This window comes from Mandrillus leucophaeus, unplaced genomic scaffold, assembly GCF_000951045.1.
Source record: "Mandrillus leucophaeus isolate KB7577 unplaced genomic scaffold, Mleu.le_1.0 Scaffold321, whole genome shotgun sequence".
In the NCBI taxonomy this organism is placed as follows: domain Eukaryota; kingdom Metazoa; phylum Chordata; class Mammalia; order Primates; family Cercopithecidae; genus Mandrillus; species Mandrillus leucophaeus.
This window is the reverse complement of record NW_012103377.1, coordinates 1,282,499-1,296,017: the sequence shown is the minus strand read 5'-3', so window position 1 is coordinate 1,296,017 and position 13,519 is coordinate 1,282,499. Positions and strand designations below refer to the sequence as shown.

At 46.1% G+C, this 13,519-nt stretch overlaps 1 pseudogene across 1 annotated transcript; it reads right to left on the bottom strand.

Annotated features, from left to right (window-relative positions):
- Positions 1-8,956: 8,956 nt before the first annotated feature.
- LOC105545195 lies at positions 8,957-9,901 on the bottom strand (annotated as a pseudogene). Its single transcript, XR_001006882.1, has one exon. The product of XR_001006882.1 is annotated as a 40S ribosomal protein S2 pseudogene (transcript).
- Positions 9,902-13,519: the final 3,618 nt, after the last annotated feature.

The following is a 13,519-nucleotide window of genomic DNA, read 5'->3' as shown; positions in this document are numbered from 1 at the left end:
TTTTTTTTTTTTTTTTGAGATGGAGCCTCACCCTGTCACCCAGGTTGGAGTGCAGTGGTGCGATCTTGGCTCACTGCAACCTCCGCCCCCTGGGTTCAAGCAATTCTCCTGCCTCAGCCTCTTGAGTAACTGGGATTACAGGCTCCTGTCACCATGCCCGGCTAATTTTTCTATTTTTAGTAGAGACGGGGCTTCACCATGTTGGCCAGGCTGGTCTTGAACTCGTGACCTCATGATCCACCCGCCTCGGCCTCCCAAAGTGCTGAGATTACAGGCATGAGCCACCACATCTGGCCTCCTGCCACTTTTCTAAGCTGTTGAGCAACACCAGCAGTCCCCAAACTTTTTGGCACCGGGGACCAATTTCATGGAAGACAATTTTTCCACAGACGGGGGGATGGTTTTGAGATGAAACTGTTCCACCTCAGATCACCAGGCCTTAGAATCTGATAAGGAGTGCGCAACCTAGATCCCTCCAATGTGCAGTTCACAATAGGCTTCACTCTCCTGTGAGAATCTAATGCCGCCACTGATCTGACAGGAGGCTGAGCTCAGGCACTAATGCTCACTGGTCCACTGCTCACCTCCTGCTGTGTGGCCTGGCTCCTAACAGGCCACACACAGGTGCTGGTCTATGGCCTGGGGACTGGGGACTGGGGACCACTGAACTACACTATTTGACCTCTGACTTATTTATTTATGCTTTTGGCATAAGAGTGTGCACAAAAATGTTTACTTCTCTTGACTGTAAACATCCTGGGGACAGGGGCTCTGCCTCATAATTTCTGTATCCTCAGGGGCTCATTCCATGCATGGCACATAGTAAGCACTTCATGAACATTCATTAAATGAATGGAATCAACCAGTCTCCTTTCTAGGGGGAAACTGAGATAGAAATAAATTCTAATGTCATTCTTTACTTATAACAGACACCCATTTTGAGAATCACAGTTTAATTGAAAAAAAGAAAGCTAATAATTATAGGACACTTTCTACATCCCACATATTATACATGGATTATGTCATATAATCCTTAAAGCAAAGCCATTGTTTTGTGTATGAGGAAGGTAGGGTGTGGAAAGCAAATTTACTTATTTATTTATTTATTTGAGACGGAGTTGCGCTCTTGTTGCCCTGGCTGGAGTGCATTGGCGTGGTCTCGGCTTACCCCAACCTCCGCCTCCCAGGTTCAAGCGATTCTCCTGCCTCAGCCTCCCGAGTAACTGGGATTATAGGCTCCTGCCACCACACCCGGCTAATTTTTTGTATTTTTAGTAGAGACGGGGTTTCTCCATGTTGGTCAGGTTGGTCTCAAACTCCCGACCTCAGGTGATCTGCCCGCCTCGGCCTCCCAAAGTGCTGGGATCATGGGTGTGAGCCACCATGCCTGGTGCCAATCAATTTATTTTATGTCATACAACCAGGAGGCAATAGGATTGAGATCTGAACTGGGTAGCTGGGTTCCACGTACACCTCACGAACTGCAACTCATGGTATAGACTCACTAACCATTCATGGTAGTGTTTCCTCATTAAGCACTGCTGGCGCGTTAGGGCTAAGACTGTTTCTTTGAAACCTGGAAAAGGTCTTGCCTGTGCTTACATTCAGCATCGAGGAACAGGGAGAATGCGGGCTTCCTATCCACTGTTCCCTGTCTCAACATGTCTCTGCCAGCTCTGCAAGAAAATTCGACACTTCCACAAAAGACCAGTGAAGGAAACCAAAATGTTTCACCCCAAAACATACTTCTTTGACGTATTTCAAGATGGCTATTCAGAAGGGCTGGAAATACAAGAATAGCTGCAAAGCTGCCTTTTGTGGAGCTTTGTATGTGTAGAGAAAATCCGCATTGATGCAGTCCTGCTTTCTCGGAGGCCCTCCCTTGTCCGGATCTAGGAAAGATTAACTGAGAGTCTGGCCTGAAAAAGAGCTGCCACTTATGAGGTTTGATCTATATAACAAGACCCCCTTTGCTAGCCAGGCCTCCTCTTCTCCCCCTAAACAGGTTAGAAGAGGCCTTCTCTTCCAACCTGTTTTGCCAGGATCCAAGCCCCATTCTTTTATTTTTATTTATTTATTTTTTTTTTTGAGACCGAGTCTAGCTCTGTCACCAGGCTGGAGTGCAGTGGCGTGATCTCGGCTCGCTGCAGCCTCCACCTCTCAGGTTCAAGCGATTCTCCTGCCTCAGTCTCCCGAGTAGCTGGGATTACAGGCGCCTGCCACCACGCCCAGCTGTCAAGCCCCATTCTTTCTGTAACCTCAGGATGGTATATAAACTTCTGTACCCCCTGGGAGGTGGGTTGCAGTAATCACTCTGTGATTTCCCTCCGCGAACATTAATAAGCTTGTATGCCATTTCTCTTACTAATCAGCCTTTTGTCAGTTGATTTTCCAGTGAACCGTCAGAAGGCGAAGGGAAAGATTTCCCTTGGCCCCTATAGCAGCTTTGAGGCAAGGCAAGCGGCTCAGCAATCATCCAGCTTTGTTTACTCTTCCTTGAATTACTTATGAGTTTGCTTTTTTTTTTTTTTTTTTGAGATAGAGTTTTGCTCTTTTTGCCCAGGCTGGAGTGCAATGGCGCAATCTCAGCTCATGGCAACCTCTGCCTCCCGAGTTCAAGCCATTCTCCTGCCTCAGCCTCCAGAGTAGCTGGGATTACAGGCATGCGCCACCACACCCGGCTAATTTTGTATTTTTAGTAGAGACGGGGTTTCTCCATGTTGGTCAGGCTGGTCTCGAACTCTGGACCTCAGATGATCCGCCCACTTCGGCCTCCCAAAGTGCTGGGATTACAGGCGTGAGCCACTGTGCCTGGCCATTTGTTTTGTTTTTGAGACGGGGTCTCACTCTGTCGCCCAGGTTGGAGTACAGTGGTGCAATCTCAGCTCACTGCAACCTCTGCCTCATGGTTTCAAGCGATTCTCCTGCCTCAGCCTCCCCAAGTAGCTGGGATTACAGGCGCCTGCCCCGACACCCAGCTAATTTTTGTGTTTTTAATAGAGAAGGGGTTTTACCATGTTGCCCAGGCTGGTCTCGAACTCCTGGCCTCAAGTGACCCACCTGCCTCGGCCTCCCAAAGTGCTGGGATTACAGGCATGAGCCACCATGCCCGGCCAAATTATGTATGAGTTCTGTTGCTAGAAACAAAAATTTGCTCTTCTGAATTTTCCACACAGGCCTCCAAGGAGTTAAAAGACAAAAATCATTTTCCAGTTTCTTTGGCTTCAAGCCTGATTCCCAGACGGGATCCAACACTAATCGCCATCCAAATGCCTGTCAGCAAGATAGTCATGATGTACTCTGGCATATAGTACTGAGGCAGTCTTGGGCAATGTTGTTATAGAATTATGTTATAATTATACTCGGCCTTGTTTCCTGTACATCTCACAGATGCTTATCCACCAACAGAGTGTTAGCTGACAATCATTCTGAACAAGCCCAGACAAAAGGAATAATAGCGGTAACCTGAGGAACTTCTGAAGAAATACAGAGCTAAGATCTGAGAATGTTCGGCCAGTTCAATAGCCTCTTATGGGCGAGTCCAATGTCAGGCGGCATTTCTGCCTTCTCCTGTTCTTTCTTTGACCTCTTCGCACTCTCTTGGCCTGTCCAGAACAATGTCACTTAAACTCCTCTGTATTTTTTTTTCTTTTTTTGAGACAGGGTCTTGTTCTGTCGCCCAGGCTTGAGTGCAGTGGCACAATCACAGGTTACTGCAGCCTTGAGCTCCCAGGCTCAAGTGATCCTCCCACCTCAGCCTCTGGAGTAGCTGGGATTACAGGCACATGCTACCACGCCTGACTAATTTTTATAAAGACAAAGTGTCACCATGTTGGCCAGGCTGGTCTTGAACTCCTGGCCTCAAGTGATCCATCTGCCTTGGCCTCCCAAGGTGCTGGGGTTACAGGCATGAGCCACTGTGCCTGGCCAAAAACATGTAACACTGGGGGAAATTCTTACAATCCTGCATTCCCCCCGACCCCCACTCCAATACCACCACACTTTCCAAAAGGGCTCAAAGGCTTAAGGAGCTGAATGTGGGGGTGCTGTTAGAACTGTGAAGGAGGGGCCTGTCTATCCACTGTCCTCTTGCTTCTCCCCGGGATGGGAGAAAAAGGCTTGTGTTATGGTTAGGGGCACCATGGTCTCAGCTAGACCAGATGGAATTCTGGGGAAATGTTCCCACCAAAATCCAGGGAAGTGGAGAGGAGAAAGCTCCTGAGGGAAGAATCTAGGTGGTGCTGTGTGTGTGGTTTACATTACAATCTGTATTTTAAGAGGTTTCCAAGCCGATTTTAATTAACCTCCAGCTGAAACTTGCTAAACAAGTTTTGCAGCCCAGGTTATTGTGTTAGTATTTTTTTGGGTATATTGTCCTAGTTTTGAATTTCATGATGTTTATTATTCTTTCTAACTACAACTCAGTGGGGAAAAGCCCAGTGTACCTTTTAAGACCTAAGTGTTTCCTGGTAATGACTTGTAGGAAAGAATGACATTTCCATAACATCTGGACCAAGAGAAGAAGTGAGAATTTAAAATTGACATTTGCAAGTGATAAAAGCCAAAACCAAAAGTATTATTTTAAAGAATAATGCCTTTCTTCTAATGAAATACACACAAGTCTTGATTCAGATGATAACTTTTTTAGATTTACCTTTTAAAATAAACCCTTAGGTTTCTTATGCTCCAATCCCTAGGGGCCAGATTCAGAACAGCTTGTTTCTTTCAAGTCTACTCAATCAAGGCCAGCCTTCGAGAGACTTTTTTTTTTTTTGAGATGGCATTTCGCTCTTGTTGCCCAGGCTGGAGTGCAATGGCACAGTCTCGGCTCACTGCAACCTCCGCCTGCCAGGTTCAAGTGATTTTCCTGCCTCAGCCTCCCAAGTAGCTGGGATTACAGGCATGTGCCACCACTCCTGGCTGATTTCTATTTTTAGTAGAGACGGGGGTTTCTCCATGTTGGTCAGGCTGGTCTCGAACTCCCGACCTGAAGTGATCCACCCACCTCGGCCTCCCAAAGTGCTGGGATTACAGGCGTGAGCCACTGTGCCCGGTCTCTAAAGACTATTTTTAATGGGCACCATATGATCTCTCTGGAACTGAGAAGTGTGGACTTTGGGGAAATTAGAAAAGATGTAGTAGGATGCTGCCCCAAGGGCCTTCAGAATAATCACTTGACATCATGTCTGATAAATTACTCTCTAGGTCATTTATATAAGCCTTTGCCCCAAGCATATAGGACACATCTAGTTTAGGGCCATCAAACTGGGAAATATTTGTTGCTTGAGGTATACAAGAGTATTCCAGGGTATTGAGTTTTAAGGAACTTGGGTTCCAAACCTCAACTTCTCTTTCAGGAAATGATCTGCCTGAAAATGCTCCTGAGGTTAAGAGGTCACACTTGGGCTGGGCGCGGTGGCTTATACCTGTAATCCCAGCACTTGGGGAGGCCAAGGCGGGAGGATCCCTTGAGCCCAGGAGTTTGAGACCAACCTGGGCAATATAGTGAGAGCTTGTCTCTAAAAAAGAAAAAAGTTTAAAATAATAATAACAAGAGGTCACACTTGGCTCCTCTTGCCTCTTTCCTCTTTCATAAATGCCCTTCCTGGCCAGATGGGGTGGTTCACAGCGGCACTCTTTTTATTTATTTATTTTCGAGACAGAGTCCCGCTCTGTTGCCCAGCCTGGAGTGCAGTGGCGCAATCTCGATTCACTACAACCTCCGCTTCTCAGGTTCAAGTGATTCTCCTACCTCAGCCTCCTGAGTAGCTGGGAGTACAGGCGCCCACCACCATGCCCGGCTAATTTTTGTATTTTTGGTACAGATGGGGGTTTCACCATATTGGCCAGGCTGGTCTTGAACTCCTGACCTCAGGTGATCCACCTGCCTTGGCCTCCCAAAGTACTGGGATAATAGGGGTGAGCCACCGTGCCCAGCCTTGGCTGCACTCAACACTTTGGGAGGTGGAGGTGGGTGGATTGCTTGAGCCCAGAAGTTTGAGACCAGCCTGGGCACACAGTGAAACCCCTGTCTCTAAAATAAATAAATAAATGTCCTTCTCCCACCTTACTAAAGAAAGGTGTACCCCTAACCCACCCTGAATCTTAGCAGAGGGTGCTACCCCCAAGGTGTAAAAACCTCTGGGCATCAAACCAAAGAATAATTCAGGAATGTATAGCTCTCAAGGGAAGAGTTCCCAGAGAGTTGAGACCACTTCTCAGATTGCTTAGGTAGGAGCATGTACTGGGGTTTTATTTCAAGTTCCACAAAGAAAGAAGCTCCTGAGCAAGTCAATTCGAAGACTTCTTTCTTGGTAGAGATAAAAGTGATACAATGAACTATTGGTTATAGAGTCTCAGCAGCCAGGCAGCTGGGTGGAAACCATAACTTTGCAGAAAAAGACTATTCAAGCATTATATCAGGATTGCTGATTACGTCCTGGAACAGACTGTAAATTACCTCAGCCCTAAAAGTTCTCTTCCAGATTGAGTTTGGGACAATTTTCTTTCTCAAGACCTGAAAAAAGAGAGCTTTGGTTAAAAAAAAAAGAAGAAGGAAAGAGAAAAGAAAAGAAAGAAAATGGCAACTGTGTAATCCAGGTGACAAACTGCTTTTTTTTTTTTTTTTTTTTTTTGAGACAGGGTCTCACTCTGTTACTCAGGCTGGAGTGCAGTGGCGAGATCATGGCTCACTACAGCCTCAACCTTACTGGCTCAAGTGATCCTCCACTTTAGTCTCCCAAGTAGCTGGGACTACAGGTGCACGCCACCATGCCTGGCTAATTTTTTATTCTAATTTTTGTGTTTGTTTTGTTTTGTTTTTGTAGAGACGGGGTTTCGCCATGTTGCCCATGGCTGGTCTTGAACTCCTGGCCTCAAGCTATCTGCCCACCTAGCCTCCCAAAGTGCTAGGATTACAGGTATGACCCACCATGCCTGGTCTGCACAATCGTTTACAAGTTCGTCTGATTTGGCTGATTGGTTTGATAGTAAGGACTGGCTTTGTCATTAGGTTATAGAACAGGCACTTTCCATTAACAGAACAAGCTAAATGAGCTATGCTAAGATTCTGAAGCAATAAAAATAGATTTAAATTACCAGGGCGTGGTGGTGGGCACCTGTAATCCCAGCTACTCGGGAAGCTGAGGCAGGAGAATCACTTGAACCTGGGAGGCAGAAGTTGCAGTGAGTCAGGATCATGCCACTGCACTCTAGCCTGGGTGACAGAGCAAGACTCTGTCTCAAAAAAAAAAAAAGAGATGTAAGCCATGTGTATAATGTGTAGTACACCAGAAATCACATTCTTTGCACCTTTTTTTTTTTTTTTTTGAGACGGAGTTTCATTCTGTCACCCAGGCTGGAGTGCAGCAGTGTGATCTCGGCTCACTCCAACCTCTGCTTCCCAGGTTCAAGCAATTCTCCTGCCTCAGCCTCCCGAGTAGCTGGGATTACAGGCCCGCACCACCACGCCCGGCTTTTTTTTTTTTTGTAGTTTTAGTAGAGACGGGGGTTTCACCTTGTTAGCCAGGCTATCTTGAACTGCTGACCTCAAGTGATCCACCCTCCTCGGCTTCTCCAAGTGTTGGGATTACAGGTGTGAGCCACTGCACCTGGCCGTTTGCAAATTTTAAAACTATGATTTTACAAATATAAGACATCTGTTTGAAACAGATGAAGGAACATTTTACAATGAAAAATTTAAAAGACAAAATAAAATAGGTGAGGGGATATATAGCTATTCAAAATTCTTTTAGGGCATATGTGAGCAAAAATGTTTGAATAAAACTGAAATACTACAATCACTGCATTGACAACAGGACTACCATTTCTATTGGTCCCGGGTGGGCATCACTCAGCATCTGCTTGAACACATTCAATGATGGTGAAATTACTACCTACATGGTAGCTCAAAGCACTGTTTGAAAGTTCTATTTGTCAAAATCTTCAACTAGCATGGTTGAAAGCTGCCTCTGTTGTTTGCATTCACCCATTTGTGGCCTTAATTCTGCCCTGCTGAAGCAGGAGCCGTCTCATCCACTGAGCAGGCTTTTGCTGATTTGAAGATAAAATCAGATATCCAGTCCTTCAATTATTCTTTATTAAATGTAATTTCTTGGCAGGGCACTATTCTTTGAAGACCTCTGATTGCCTACATCTAATTAACTCCTACCTATTCTTCCTCAACGCTCAACTTTTTTTTTTTTTTTTTTTTTGAGACGGAGTCTTGCTCTGTTGCCAAGGTTGGAGTGCAGTGGTGCGACCTCAGCTCACTGCAGCCTCTGCCTCCTGGGTTCAAGCGATTTTTCTGCCTCAGCCTCCCAAGTAGTTGGTACCACAGGTTTGCGCCTCACCCAGCTAATTTTTTTTTTTTTTTTTTTTTTTTTTTTTGAGACGGAGTCTCGCACTGTTGCCCGGGCTGGAGTGCAGTGGTGGGATCTCGGCTCACTACAACCTCCACCTCTCGGGTTCAAGCGATTCTCCCGCCTCAACCTCCCAAATAGCTGGGATTATAGGCACCTGCCACCACACCCAGCTAATTTTTTGTATTTTTAGTAGAGACTGGGGTTTCACCATGTTGGCCAGGCTGGTCTCGAACTCCTGACCTTGTGATTTGCCTGCCTCAGCCTCCCAAAGTGCTGGATTACAGGCATGAGCCCCCTGCCTGGCCTTTTTAAAATTTTATTTATTTATTTATTGTTATTTTTAGTAGAGACAGGGGTTTCACCATGTTGGCCAAACTGGTCTCGAACTCTAGACCTCAGGTCATCCTCCAGCCTCTGCCTCCCAAAGTGCTGGGATTACAGGTGTGAACCACTGTGCCCAACCCCTCAGCTCTCAACTTAATGTCACTTCCTACAATGTGTCCATTCTACCCAAGGAAATGGGGGAAGGCAGTGGGTAAAAAAAATCACAGCCTTTCCTCATACTGCTTGGCCTTTTTTTTTTTTTTTTTCTTCAGGCTTAATTCACTTTATTTTTCTTGTGTAAAAACCCTATGTTGTAGCCACAGCTGGAGCCTGGGTCCGCTGCACGGAGACTCTGGTGTGGGTCTTGACGAGGTGGTCAGTGAATTCCTGATAGGGAGACTTGGTAAATAGTCTCCTTCCGGAAGCTGGGGGCCAGGTAGCTGTAGGTCTTAGAGATGGCATCAAAGGTGGCCTTGGCGAAGTTGCCCAGGGTGGCAGTGCAGCCCCGGGCTGAGGTGTAGCAGTCATCGATACCAGCCATCATGAGCAGCTTCTTGGGCACAGGCACTGAGACGACGCCAGTGCCCCTGGGTGCAGGGATGAGGCACACCAGCACAGAGCTGCAGCGGCCTGTACCTTGCAAGGGACGGTGTGGGGCTTGCCGATCTTGTTCCCCCAGTAGCCTCTGCGCAGGAGGACAGTGGAGAGCTTGGCCAGGATCATGGCCCCACGGATGGCGGTGGCCACCTCCTTGGAGCACTTAACACCCACACCGACGTGGCCATTGTAGTCCCCCATGGCAACAAACGCCTTGAACCTGGTGCACTGGCCAGCACGGGTCTGCTTCTGCACCGGCATAATCTTCAAAACCTCCTCCTTGAGAGAGGCCCCCAGGAAAAAGTCAATGAGCTCAGATTCCTTAATGGGCAGGGAGAAGAGATAGATTTTCTCCAGGGACTTGATCTTCATGTCCTTGACCAGGCGGCCCAGCTTGGTGACAAGAATCCACTCCTTATCCTCGGCCTTGCCTCCGCTAGCTCCGTGGCCTCGGTCCCGGTCCAGTCCACCGCCGCGACCCCGGCCCCGGATGCCACTGCCGAAACCTCCACGGAAGCCACCGCGGTTCTCCATCCCAGGGCCACCAGGGCCTCCGGGCCCCCCTGCTGCACTGGCGTCATCCGCCATTTGGTGTTTTTTCAGAGAAGAAGCCCTTTTTTGGTTTTTAATTCTGAAGAAAGCCATCGCCAAGCACTTCCACCTACATTTCATTGGCCAAAGTGTGTCACCTGACGACCCTTAGCTGTAAGGGAGTCTGGCAATTCTAGTATTTTGCTTTCTCGTTTCTCTAATAGAAAAAGTCATGTGTGTAAAGTGAGCAAAGTGATAAAGCATATATTTTAAAAAGTAATTTGGGGCTGGGTGCAGCGGCTCATCCCTGTAATCCCAGCACTTTGGGAGGTCAAGGTGAGAGGATTGCTAGAGGCCAAGAATTTGAGATCAGCCTGGGCAACATAGTAAGACTCTGTCTCTACAAAAAATTAAGAAAATAGCTGGGCATGGTGGCACATGCCTGTAGTCCTAGCTACTTGGGAGGCTGAGGCAGTAAGATTCCTTGCGCCCAGGAGTTTGAGGCTACTATTGTTGTACCACTGCACTCCAACCTGGGTGACAGAGCAAGACCCTGTCTTTAAAAAACTAAATAAATAAATAAATGAAAATAAAAATAAAAAGTAGGCCAGGCGCAGCAGCTCATGCCTGTAATCCCAAGCACTTTGAGTGACCAAGGTGGGAGGATTGCTTGAGCCCAGTTCCAGATCAGCTGTGGCAACACGGCAAGACCCCGTCTCAATTTAAAATTTAAAAAACCAATAAAAGTAAAAAGTAATTTGGAAGACTGTGAGATAAACCAAATAATCAACTAACAAAGTAGTTACTTAAAAAACAAAACAAGCCAGGCATGGTGGCTCATGCCTGTAATCCCAGCACTTTGGGAGGCCGAGGCAGGCAGATCACAAGGTCAGGAGTTCGAGATCAGCCTGGCCAATATGATGAAGCCTCGTCTCTACCAAAAATACAAAAATTAGCTGGGCGTGGTGGCACGTACATGTAGTCCCAGCTACTTGGGAGACTGAGGCAGAAGAATTGCTTGAACCCAGGAGGTGGAGGTTGCAGTGAGCCGAGATCATGCCACTGCACTCCAGCCTGGGCGACATAGCGAGATACTGTCTCAAATAAAATAAAATAAGCAAAAATAAAAAACAAGGCTAGGCTCAGTGGCTTACACCTGTAATTCAAGCACTTTGGGTGGCCAAAGCAGGAGGATTTCTTGAGGCCAGGAGTTCAAGAACAGCCTGCACAACACAGTAGGTCACTGTCTCTACAAAAAAAAAGAAAAAAATTAGTTAAAAATAAATATAAATAAAAATAAAAACAAGCCCTCCAAAAACCTTTGACAGTGTGTAAAGCCATGCAATTTTCTAATTGGGTTAAAGTAAAAGCAGTTCACAAAAAATTCAGACTATAAAGAAATAAAAAGTAGTATATATGGCCTAACATTACTTTGTTCTTAAAATTTTCCAGTAACATGGCCAGGTATGGTGGCTCACGCTTGTAATCCCAGCACTTTGGGAGGCTGAGGCAGGCAGATCATGAGGTCAGGAGATTCAGACCATCCTGGCTAACATGGTGAAACCCCGTCTCTACTAAACTGCAAAAAAAAATTAGGTGGGCGTGGTGGTGGGCACCTGTAGTCCCAGCTACTTGGGAGGCTGAGGCAGGAGAATGGTGTGAACCTGGGAGGCGGAGCTTCCACTGAACCAAGATCGCGCCACTGCGCTCCAGCCTGGGCGACAGAGCAAGACTCCATCTCAAAAAAAAAAAAAAAAAGAAGAAGAAATATTTCCAGTGACTTTTCTTCCCACTTTCAACTCCAACTGCCCTATTCCAAAATGTCAAATGATTGTGACTTGCAGGTTTTCTAATCAGCATGTAAGTCAGAAATTCTAAAAATACATTTTAAATTGTGGATCACACCATTACATGACTGTCTATAGAGCCATTTAATTTTGAAGGCAAGTTAATTTTAAAAATACTTACACACAAATGTTCAGTTGATTACGCTTAAGACAGTTTTCTTCTGGTGATTCAGCATGATTTTTTTTCAACAAATTAGGTACTTTGTCTGCTTTGTGGAACGTTGGCAGTTTCATTTCCTGTTAAGGAAGCTATCATCAGAACTCAGATAAACCTTTGACTTTACTATTTGAGTACTGAAAATAAAGAATATGAAACACACATATAGGCTGGGTGTGGTGGCTCACACGTGTAATCCCAGTACTTTGGGAGGCCAAGGCAGGCAGATCACTTGAGGCCAGGAGTTCGAGGCCAACCTGGCCAACATGATAAAACCCCATCTCTACTAAAAATACAAAAAGTAGCCAGGCGTGGTAGAACATACTTGTAATCCCACTTACTTGGGAGGCTAAGGCAGGGGAATCGCTTGAGCCCAGGAGGCAGAAGTTGCAGTGAGCTGAGATCATGCCACTACACTCCAGCCTGGGCGACAGAGCAAGAGTTCGTCTCAAAAAAGAAAATAAAATAAAAAATAAAACACACATATATACTTGGGGACAGAAACATCAAATGTGTTTTCTGGATGATTTAAAGGTTTAGAAGGGGATTATTTGTTCTAAATGAAAAAAAAATCTTTTAATATGAATTATTTATATGGAAGACTTCTTTTTGAAGCTGTTGTGGCTGATGCTGTTGGATTCGTGTCTAACTTCTTTCATTTTATAAAACAGAATCATATCATCGTTACAATCTATACACTCCCACCTATACTCTTAGGGGGCAGTCTGGGGTAGTTCCTGGGGTAACAGGCCCAATTATCCCAGTATACATTGCATACAGTACCCTAACAACTTTTAGGAAAGGTTTGCATTATTAGTGCTTTGTTTTAGAAAAAGTCCAAAACAAGACACAGTGAAGAGTACAAAGGATAAGGAAAATGAAGAGAAAGAGACAGCACTGAAAAATAGAATCACATGATTTGTAAGCAGGACAAAGGAAGCGAGCAGGAAAAAAAAAAACAAAGGAGTTGTCAGAACCTGTGGGGAAAACGTGCTGAACAGCAGGGGCTGAGAAATGAGCGATATATTAAACCTTTTTTTTTTTTCTGAAATGGAGTCTCACTCCTGTTGCCCAGGCTGGAGTGCAGTGCCGATATCTTGGCTTAGTGCAACCTCCGTCTCCTGGGTTCAAGTGAATCTCCTGCCTCAGCCTCCTGAGTAGCTGGGATTACAGGCACCCGCCACCATGCCCGGCTAATTTTTTTGTATTTTTCGTAGAGACAGGGTTTCATCATGTTGGTCAGGAACTCCTGATGTCAGGTGATCTACCCGCCTCGGCCTCCCAAAGTGCCCCCATTTCCTTTCATTCGCTTGGAGAACTCCTCTACTGCTTGCACGGTTTCCTGGTACAATGATCAGTCATGATGCCCTGCCCCTCTCCAAGACCCTCCCAAGGAGTTGGCTCAGGGCTGGGTGAACTGGGCCAAGCCAGGATTTCATGGCTACCACTATTTCACAATAATTCGGAAGCTGGAGGCTTTAGCCTGGGGCTGTTGGCTGTCATCTCCCTTGCCTTGAGGGTGCTCCTGCTACAACATGCAGCTGAAGGGTGGCAGAATACTCTATGCCAAAATATGCCACCATGACGTAAGGATTACTTCAAGCTAAAGGCACTTTGAAAACAGCAGATACAAGAAGGGCATTCTAATCTCCCCTTTGCTTCCTGCAAACAGGAGAGAGAAACTCCCACGTGACCATGCC